The sequence below is a fragment of the Lepus europaeus genome, unplaced genomic scaffold (genome assembly GCF_033115175.1).
Source record: "Lepus europaeus isolate LE1 unplaced genomic scaffold, mLepTim1.pri SCAFFOLD_29, whole genome shotgun sequence".
In the NCBI taxonomy this organism is placed as follows: Eukaryota; Metazoa; Chordata; class Mammalia; order Lagomorpha; family Leporidae; genus Lepus; species Lepus europaeus.
Genome location: NW_026909167.1, coordinates 9,056,444 through 9,065,654, shown reverse-complemented (window position 1 = coordinate 9,065,654; position 9,211 = coordinate 9,056,444).

Sequence of the window (9,211 nt, the reverse complement as noted above, 5' to 3'; positions counted from 1 at the left end):
GCTGTCTCTCAACATTCACATAAATAAACTAATATGTAGCAAAGATCTAAATTTAAGACCTGAAGCTATGAACTAGTAAAAACAAACACAGAGGAAATTCTTCACTACATTGGAATGTGCACCCATTATTTTCATCAGACCCCAAAAGCATAGGAAAGGAAGCAAACATAGTTGAATGTGATTTAATCAAATTAAAAAGCTTATGCATTCCAAAGGAAACAAAGACTAGGGTGAAGAGGCAACTTACAGAGTGGAGGAAATATTTGCAAGGTATACTTTGAGAAAGGATTAGTAACGCTATGTAAGAAACAAACCAATAGCAAAAAAAAAAAAAACATGATTCTATTATAAAATGCACAGGTCTAAGCAGAAGTTATTTCAAGGAATACAGAAGTGACAATCAGGGAAATGAAAAAGTATTCAACATCGCATCATCAGGGTGATGGAGATCAAATCCACAGTAAGATATCAATCATGACACTCCAGTTATCTCAGCTGTCATCAAAAAGACAAAAGGGTTCCATGTTATAGCTCTACTGAGCTGTACCCAGGAGATAGAAGTGGTGTTCTGTTTCACAGTAGGGTGACTACAGATAACGATAATGTACTGTCCATTAAAAATATTAGAAGATAGGATTGTGAATATTTTCAGCATACAAAATGATACCTGTTTGAGGAGATAGGCTTGTTTAACCTGATTTGAACCTGTGTAAAAGCACTATCTATGTATCTCAAAATATAGCATAGTTCTCTATAAATATGTATAATTTTTGTCTATTGGTCAAAATTTTAAAAGTATATAAATAATAAAAAATGAAAGAAAAAGAGAAAAATAATCCTAAAGGAAGTAAGTTCAAATAAATAACAATGATCATAGCACACATCATACAATAGAAGAATTAATAATTTGCAGTTACTTGAAATAAATCAACAAAATATTAACACTAGCAATGGAGAAGCTATTATTTTATTTATTCATCATATATTAGAATAATATAAGAGAAAATTGAGAAAAATTCAGTGTATTAAGGTAGGCCTCAGGATATGAAGTGAGCATGCAAAATTCACTGGCATTTCTATTAAAAAGAAATGAAAATGAAAATAATTTACAAAAGAATTAAAAATCATAAAATACTTGGGAATTTTTTAAAAAGATTTATTTATTTATCTGAAAGGCAGAGTTACAGAGAGACAGAGGAAGGGGGTGGGGGCCTTCCATCCACTGGTTCACTCCTCAAATGGCTGCAACCACTGGAGCTCCACTGATCTGAAGCCAGGAGCCAAGAACTTTTTCTAGGTCTCCTATGCAGGTGCTAGGGCCCAAGGACTTGGGCCATCTTCAACTGCTTTTCCAGGCCATAGCAGAGAACTGGATGGGAAGTGGAGCAGTTGGGACTCGAAATGGCACCCATATGTGATGCTTTACCTGATATGCCACAGTGTTGGCCCTGGGAAAAAATAAAAGACATGTAATATCCCTATGCTAAGAACAAAAATTACAGTGAGAATTTAAAGAAGATCCAGTTGAATAGGAGAGATATATGTTTATGATTTTAGAAAAATGTTTTTGTGATATACATTCTCCAAAATTGATTTTAAAATATATAGAAATGCCATCAAATCCTTACAACTGTATGTGTGCATTCATGTGAAAATTCATCTGCTAATTCAAAATGTATTTGAAAATGCATAAAGCATGAAATAGTTAAGCAGATTTTGAAAAAGAACAAATATTGTGATATTAAACTGCCATTATCAAAGCTTACAATAGAGCTGCACTAATACAAATCTATGATCAAAAGAAGAGATGAAGGGGTCAAGAAAGAGAAACAAGCATGCAGGGCATGAGATTTCTGGTCATATGCTTAGGGGAACCTAGGCCTGGTTCCTGGGTACCTGCTGGGCCCAAGTTCTATTGGGTTTCCATGTCCACAGGCCCAGAGTCTCTGAGAGCAGCTCTTTGTGTCAACCTCAGACCAGCTGGAAGAACCTTCTAGGAAATTCTTAGCTGTGAGGAGACGAAGATGCATTCTGTTATTTATTTGTTTACCATACTGAACCATAGTATTTCCTCATTTCTTTGAAAAAAATTTTTTTTCTCAGAACTAGACAGTTTGGGAATTAAAATGTGGTAACCATGGAAATTAGAGTCCTTGGCATCTCAAATTATTTTAGGTAGTAATTCATTTCTATAGTGAGCTTATCAAAATATTTTTTAAAGTCTTTAATTCCTGTGATGTGTGGTTGCTGAACTTTTTGTAGCATTATCTATGGTCATAGTGTTACTGATATTTTCTTAAACAGCAAACTGTTACAAACACTGCTTTAAACACAGACATTTCTGGTGGATGTGATGGTCACATTATGATAAAGAGTTTTCCCAGAGTTGATTCTGATTATGGTTTCTAACTTACTGGTTGCTCCAATGAAATGACATGTCCATAAGTCTTCCTAAATCAACATTCTATGTGGGATCTTCAGTTCATTTTATGAACTTAAGGGAAGATAATTATTTACTTATGGTCTGTGAAATAGAAAAGTTTTACTCAGGAAAATATAGGAAGTTTGTTACAGATTATATATGATTTTGTCATTAGAAGCAATAGAATAGGCAGCATATAGAAAGCAATAGAAAACCAACAGGAAATTTTAACTAGGAGTATATAAGTTTATATAACTTAAGAATTTTAAGCTCTTGGCTGGAGGACTCATTTCCAAATGCTCTACAGGGTTACAGTCATGGGCTCAGGAATTGCGAGTAAGCTAAGAAGATTCCTTTCTTCCCTTTCTTCGTGGAGATTATGGATGAAGAAGATGTGAGCAGAAATGACATAATTACAAAGCATGACCCTACAAATCCCAACAGTTGAGGTTATTACAGAGTTCAGGATGTGTTGGGCACTGTCTGAGGAGTATTTGCATGTAGAAGTATTTTTGCTCTCACAAGTTTTGGCAGTGAGTCCCTAAACTCCAGGATAAGGTCTGTAACTCCTCTGGCCTGGTGCTATAAGTGTAAGTTGACTGCCCCACATCACTGTACCTGTATGAGTACTGGCTTAGGGACATTTGGATACTTTCCATGGGAACAGCATAGAGTTGACACCATTAGAAAAATGGCCTGCTGTCCTACTACTCAGAAGACTTGGGCCACTGCTTCCTGAACCATAGAGCATGCCCTGTGTGGCAACCTGTAGCCACAACCCCTGTGCAAGGCTGAGCAGGCTTGCTCTTTGCTTTCTGATTGGTTGGCACCTGTGGGTGGTTATCCAGTCAGAGTTGATGTACTCTGTTGGCTACCGAGTTTATATAAAGGCTACTCAGGGGTGCTGTTGCCCTTTTGCCTGCTTGGAGTCCCATGCCGCGGGTTACTTTCTTCAGGTGGGTGCTGAGTGCTAGTGTGGATCCTCAGAACAAGGAATTGAACAGTGAAGAACCACAACTGCAGGAAGAGTGGCCCCGCTGGTGGAGGAGGCATGGCAGTAGGTTCACCAGAATCCACAGGGTCATCCATCCTGGCCGGGTAAGTGCTGTGGAAATCTGTGCATGTTCCCTATGTGGGCCCTGGCTGCAGTCCCAGGAATGCGTGCCTTCAGGAGCAGGAGGCAGGAAGGATAAATTGGTTATTAGATTGTATGCTATAAATGGTAGGTTTTATTGTATGCTAGGAATTCTATATTCTATTGTACATGATAAAGTGTAGATTACATTGGCGAGATCACATACAGTTGCAGGAGTGATTTAGCCTACTGCCTTCAGATGGCAGGTTGGGGAACTGCCAGGTGGGTAGTCTTTTGCTGAGTTGCGGGATTAAGATGCCCTGATGCTGTGGATTTCTACCACTTTTCATAGTTTTTTGAGTCATTGATGCCATTCCTCCCACCAAACTCTGATTCTGTCTCTGTGATGTGCAGTGTTTCCCTAATTATGTGAAAAATTCCTGAGGAACATATCCTGCTATAATTACCTGTTTTCTATTCACTTTACAAATGTGGTAATATGGCCGGAGCTGTGGCTCACTAGGCTAATCCTCCGCCTTGCAGCGCCAGCACACCAGGTTCTAGTCCTGGTCGGGGTGCCGGATTCTGTCCCAGTTGCCCCTATTCCAGGCCAGCTCTCTGCTGTGGCCAGGGAGGGCTGTGGAGGATGCCTCAAGTGCTTGGGCCCTGAACCCCATGGGAGACCAGGAGAAGCACCTGGCTCCTGCCATCGGATCAGCGCAGTATACCGGCCACAGCACGCCAGCCACGGTGGCCATTGGAGGGTGAACCAATGGCAAAGGAAGACCTTTCTCTCTGTCTCTCTCTCTCTCACTGTCCACTCTGCCTATAAAAAAAAAGTACAAATGTGGTAATATGAAGAGAAATATCATCTAAAATTCTATATCTTCCTTGTATATTTTTACATTTACTGGGAATATGGGGACTCTGTTTATTATCAGAGGCAATTCTATTAGAGAACTCCTCCAGAATTTTAGGAAGTAATGGCTGCTGGCTGAGTACTCATTTTAGGAAATTTTAGGAGGTAATGGTTACTTGCTGAGTATGTTTGTTGCAGAAAGTTATAAAATTGTAGACTTCGAATAACTCAAAATAGATTATTTTTTTCTTACAAGCTAGATTTTGGAATATTGAAATAGTATCAATTATGGTATTTTTAGACCTGAGAGAAAAAGAGGGTAACCTTAGTGGGCCGGTCTCCCTCATACCATATACTGGTTCCATTACCACAGATGCTGTGGCTGGAGCTGAGTAGGAATCTGGTAGAAACTGGCAGATGCCAGTTTGGCCTTCACCTACTGGCTCATGGTCTGGGTTTGTTGCCTCAAACCTGTCCTTCTGTGATTTGCTGACCTGTTCTGTCTGGGTTACAGGGTCCAGCAGGTGACACAGAGCAGCATGGCACACTGGGCTTGTCAGTACCCACATCTCAGGCAGAGACAGACTTGGTACCCACATACCAAAAGTTGATGCTGTATTGTCATGTTAGACCATATACAAAAGTGGAGGTGATAGGCTGATGGGGGATAAGAGATGAAGTCACAGTCATGTGTGGGGAGTGTGGAGTTAAGGTGGAACAGGAGACCACACAGTGATGGAGTGCACCCAGAGGACTATGGCCGCATCCCGTGGAAGCTGGAGGTATTTCAGAATATTTCCAAAAGGTTGTGGAATGGCATTTGGCATAGTGAGAAAGACTGCTTGGGATACCAGAGGAAGTAGGTAATGGCATAAGTAGTTCCATTCACACTACCCAGATTGGAGACTGATACTGAATTCCCTGCTGCCAGTTTCAGTCTACCCCAGATAAGCTCTGCTTATTGTGGGCATGGAAGTGCTGTCTTCCTCTCTTTCCTGCTCTATCCGCCTCTCTCACACACATACACACATATTCTCTCTCTGTTCTCTGTCTCTTTGCCTTTCAAACAAATTCAATTTTTAAAACTATACGGGAAAACATTTTGGATATTTGGTGCCAGTCAGAGTTACATCAGGAGTGAGTTCCTCTTGTCATACAGTACAATTGGGTGACTAGGTCACAGTAATCTAGTACATGTTTTATGAGAAAACAGGAGACAGGAACTCAAGGACTTCAACCATAGAATAATATCAAAGAAGATTAATTGTTGATTTGATCACCATACATAATATAAGGATATTGAAATGTCACACTGTAGCCCATAAGTGTGTACAATTGTTGTTAATAAAAATTAAGCTAAAAATACCAATATCTTATTTGGTGCATAGGGTTAAGGGGCTATAAAATATTTAATGTCATGCTAATATTAAAGTAGTTGGAAATATTTTAATTAATATTGACAGTGATAATAAATATGTAAATTGATTTTTATTGTCATGCTGAGTGGAAAGACTGGAAATGAACATTTATTTTTGATTGTTTCATTAACATAAGAAAAATCATAGAGTGTTTGCATGTGTATTTGGAACTAAATTGTTTTACAGCAATATAAAAATGGAATATGGGATTAAAAGATAGGCTTATTTTTTTGTTTAAAATTTAGATTTTCCTGGTGTTGAGAATCATTACACAGACATTTCAATTTGTTCATAATTATTTTTTTAAAAAGGTGTATTTATTTGAAAGGCAGAGTTATAGAGGGAGAGACAGAGAGAGAGAGAGATGTCTTCTATTGGCTGGTTTACTCCCCAAATGACTGCAATGGCTAGCACTGGGCCAGAATGAAACCAGGAGCCAGCAATTTCTTCTGGGTCTGTCATGTGAGTGTGTGGCCCAAGCACTGGGGCCATCTTTCACCGCTTTACCAGGTGCATGAGCAGGGAACTAGTGGAGCCGCTGGAACTGGAATAGGTGCCTATATGGAATGACAGAGCTGCAGGCAGCAGCTTAACCTGTTATGTGTTTGTCTTGTGGGACCCAAATACATAATTCTTTTTTTAATAAAAAGATTTATTTATTTATTTATTTGAGAGGCAGAGTTACAGAGAGAGCAAGAGAGAAAGGTCTTCCATCTGCTGGTTCACTCCCCAAATGATGGCAAAGGCTGCAGCTGAGCAGATCCGAAGCCTGGAACCAGGGCCTTCTGGTTCTCCTGCATGGATGCAAGGGCCCAAGCACCTGGGCCATCTTTGTTACTTTCCCAGTCCATAGCAGAGAGCTGGATTGAAAGAGGAGCAGCTGGGATATGAACTGGCATCCATCTGTGATCCCAGGGCCGCAGGTGGAGGCCTAGTGCACTACACCATAGCGCCAGCCCACCTATGTACATAATTCTTAACATACACACCAAAAATCTAAAAAGCCACAAATGTCATTCTTTTCAAATTTTTATGTATTTTATTTTTGAGATAACATTTTAAATTTACATGAATTTAAAAGATTAATGCTGCACTAAAAATAGTTCAACAAGTAAGAAGTATAAAGACCATGTTCAGCAGGAATAAAAGCAAGGGCTGTAACTATAAAGAATAATCCAATGAAATCAAGTGAATTTCACCTATGTGCTGTAAATTTTAAAGTAATCACAGATCATTAAAGTTATATTAGCATATAAATCTTGTTTTGAAAATTTATGTAAAGGGAAGAAATTTCATGTAGTTCATATATAAAATATATATGAAAATATTATTCATATATAATTTATTTTCATTTAATTTTTTAAAAAATATTTTATTTACTTATTTGAGACACAGAATTAAAGAGTTAGAGAGATAGAGAGGTTTTCCATGCATTAGTTTACTCCCCAAAAGGCTGCAACAGCTGGAGTTGGGCTGATCTGAAGGCAAAAGCCAGGAGCTTCTTCTGGGTCTCCCACAAAGGTGCAGGAGCCCAAGCACTTGGGCCATCTTCCACTGCTTTCCCAGGCCATTAGTAGAGAGCTGGATCAGAAGAGGAGCAGCCAGGCCACAGACTGGTACCCATATGGGATGCTGCTGCTGCAGGCAGTCTTAGCCTACTATGCCACAAAGTCAACAAGAGTCAGTGCCTCCTTATTTTTTACACTGATATACTCGTAGGTTTTTTTTTTGTATTTTTCAGTTTTGTTTAAGGAATAGAGCTTCATTCATTTGCCATATACAGATTTAAGAACATGATGATTCTTTCCCCCCTCCTCCCTACCACCCATACTCGTGCCTTTCTTCCTCCTCCCTTTTCCTGTCCAATTCCTGTTTTTTACAGAGGTAAATTTTCAGCTAACTTTTATACTCATAAGATTAACCCTATACTAAGTAGAGAGTTCACCTATTAGTAAGAAGAAAAATGAAAAAAACAAACAAGAAAAACATAGTTCTTTAACAGTCAATGCAAAGGCTCTTCAAAATCATCATATCTTCAAGTGTCAATTTTGTTCCTATACATTACATTTTTAAGTACTTCATTAGCTACCACAGATTCCAGAGACCATATAGTATTTGTCTTTTTGTAACTGGCTTATTTCACTAAATATAATGGTTTCCAGTTGCATCCATTTTGTTGCAAATGACAGGATTTCATTTTTACCACTGTGTAGTATTCCATAGTGTATATGTACCATAGTTTCTTTATCCACTCTTCAATTACTGGACATTTGGGTTGATTCCATATCTTAGCTGTTGTGAATTGAGCTGAAATGAACACAGGGGTAAAGATCACACTTTCCTATGTTGATTTCATTTCATTTGGATAAATTCCCAGGTATGGGATTGCTGAGTCATATCATAGGTCTACATTCAACTTTTTGAGATATCTCAATACTGTCTTCCACAGTGGCTGTACCATTTTACATTCCCACAAACAGTGGACTAAGGTACCCTTCTCCCCACATCCTTGCCAGCATTTATTGTTTGTTGATTTCTGTATGAGAGCCATTCTAACGGGGGTGAAGTGAAACCTCATTGTGGTTTTGATTTGCATTTCCCTGAAGGATAGCAATCCTGAGCATTTTTGTCATGCTTCTATTGGCCATTTGAATTTCCTTTCTTGGAAAATGTCCATTCAAGTCCTTTGCCCATTTCTTGATTAGATTGTTTGTTTAGTAGTTGTTGAGTTTCTTCAGTGCTTTATAGATTCTGGAAGTTAATTGTCAGTTGCATGGTTTGCAAATATTTTCTCCACCCTGTCATTTGCCTCTCCACTTTGCTGAGTGTTTGGCAGTGCAGAAGCTTCTCAGTTTGACGTAATCCCTCTGGTTAATTTTGGGTTTGATTGCCTGTGCTTCTGGGGTCTTCTCCAAGAACTCTTTGTCTATGCCAAGGTCTTGTAAGGTTTCCCCAAAGTTCTCTAGTAATTTGATGGTACCGTGGTGTAGATTTAGGTCTGTGACCCATTTTGAATGGATTTTTGTGTAAGATGTAAAGCAGGGGTCTTGTTTCAGACTTGTGCATGCAGAGGACCAGTTTTCCCAGCAGCATTTGCTGAAGAGACTGTCTGCTACAGAGGTTGATTTTTGCAACTTTGTCAAAGATACATGACTGTAGATGCATGGATCAATGTCTGGAGTTTTTATTCTGCTGCATTGGTCTACACGTCTGTTTTTGTGTCAGTACCAGGCTGTTTTGTTTGTAACTGCCATGTAGTATGTTTTGAGTTCTAGTGTTCTGATTCCTCCAGCTTTGCTTTTGTTGCCTAAGATTACTTTAGCTATTCAGGGTCTCTTGTGTTTCCATATGAATTTTAGCATCATTTTTTCTAGATCTGAGAAGAATTTTGTTGATATTTTGATTAGTATCACATTGAATCTATAAGTTACTTTAGG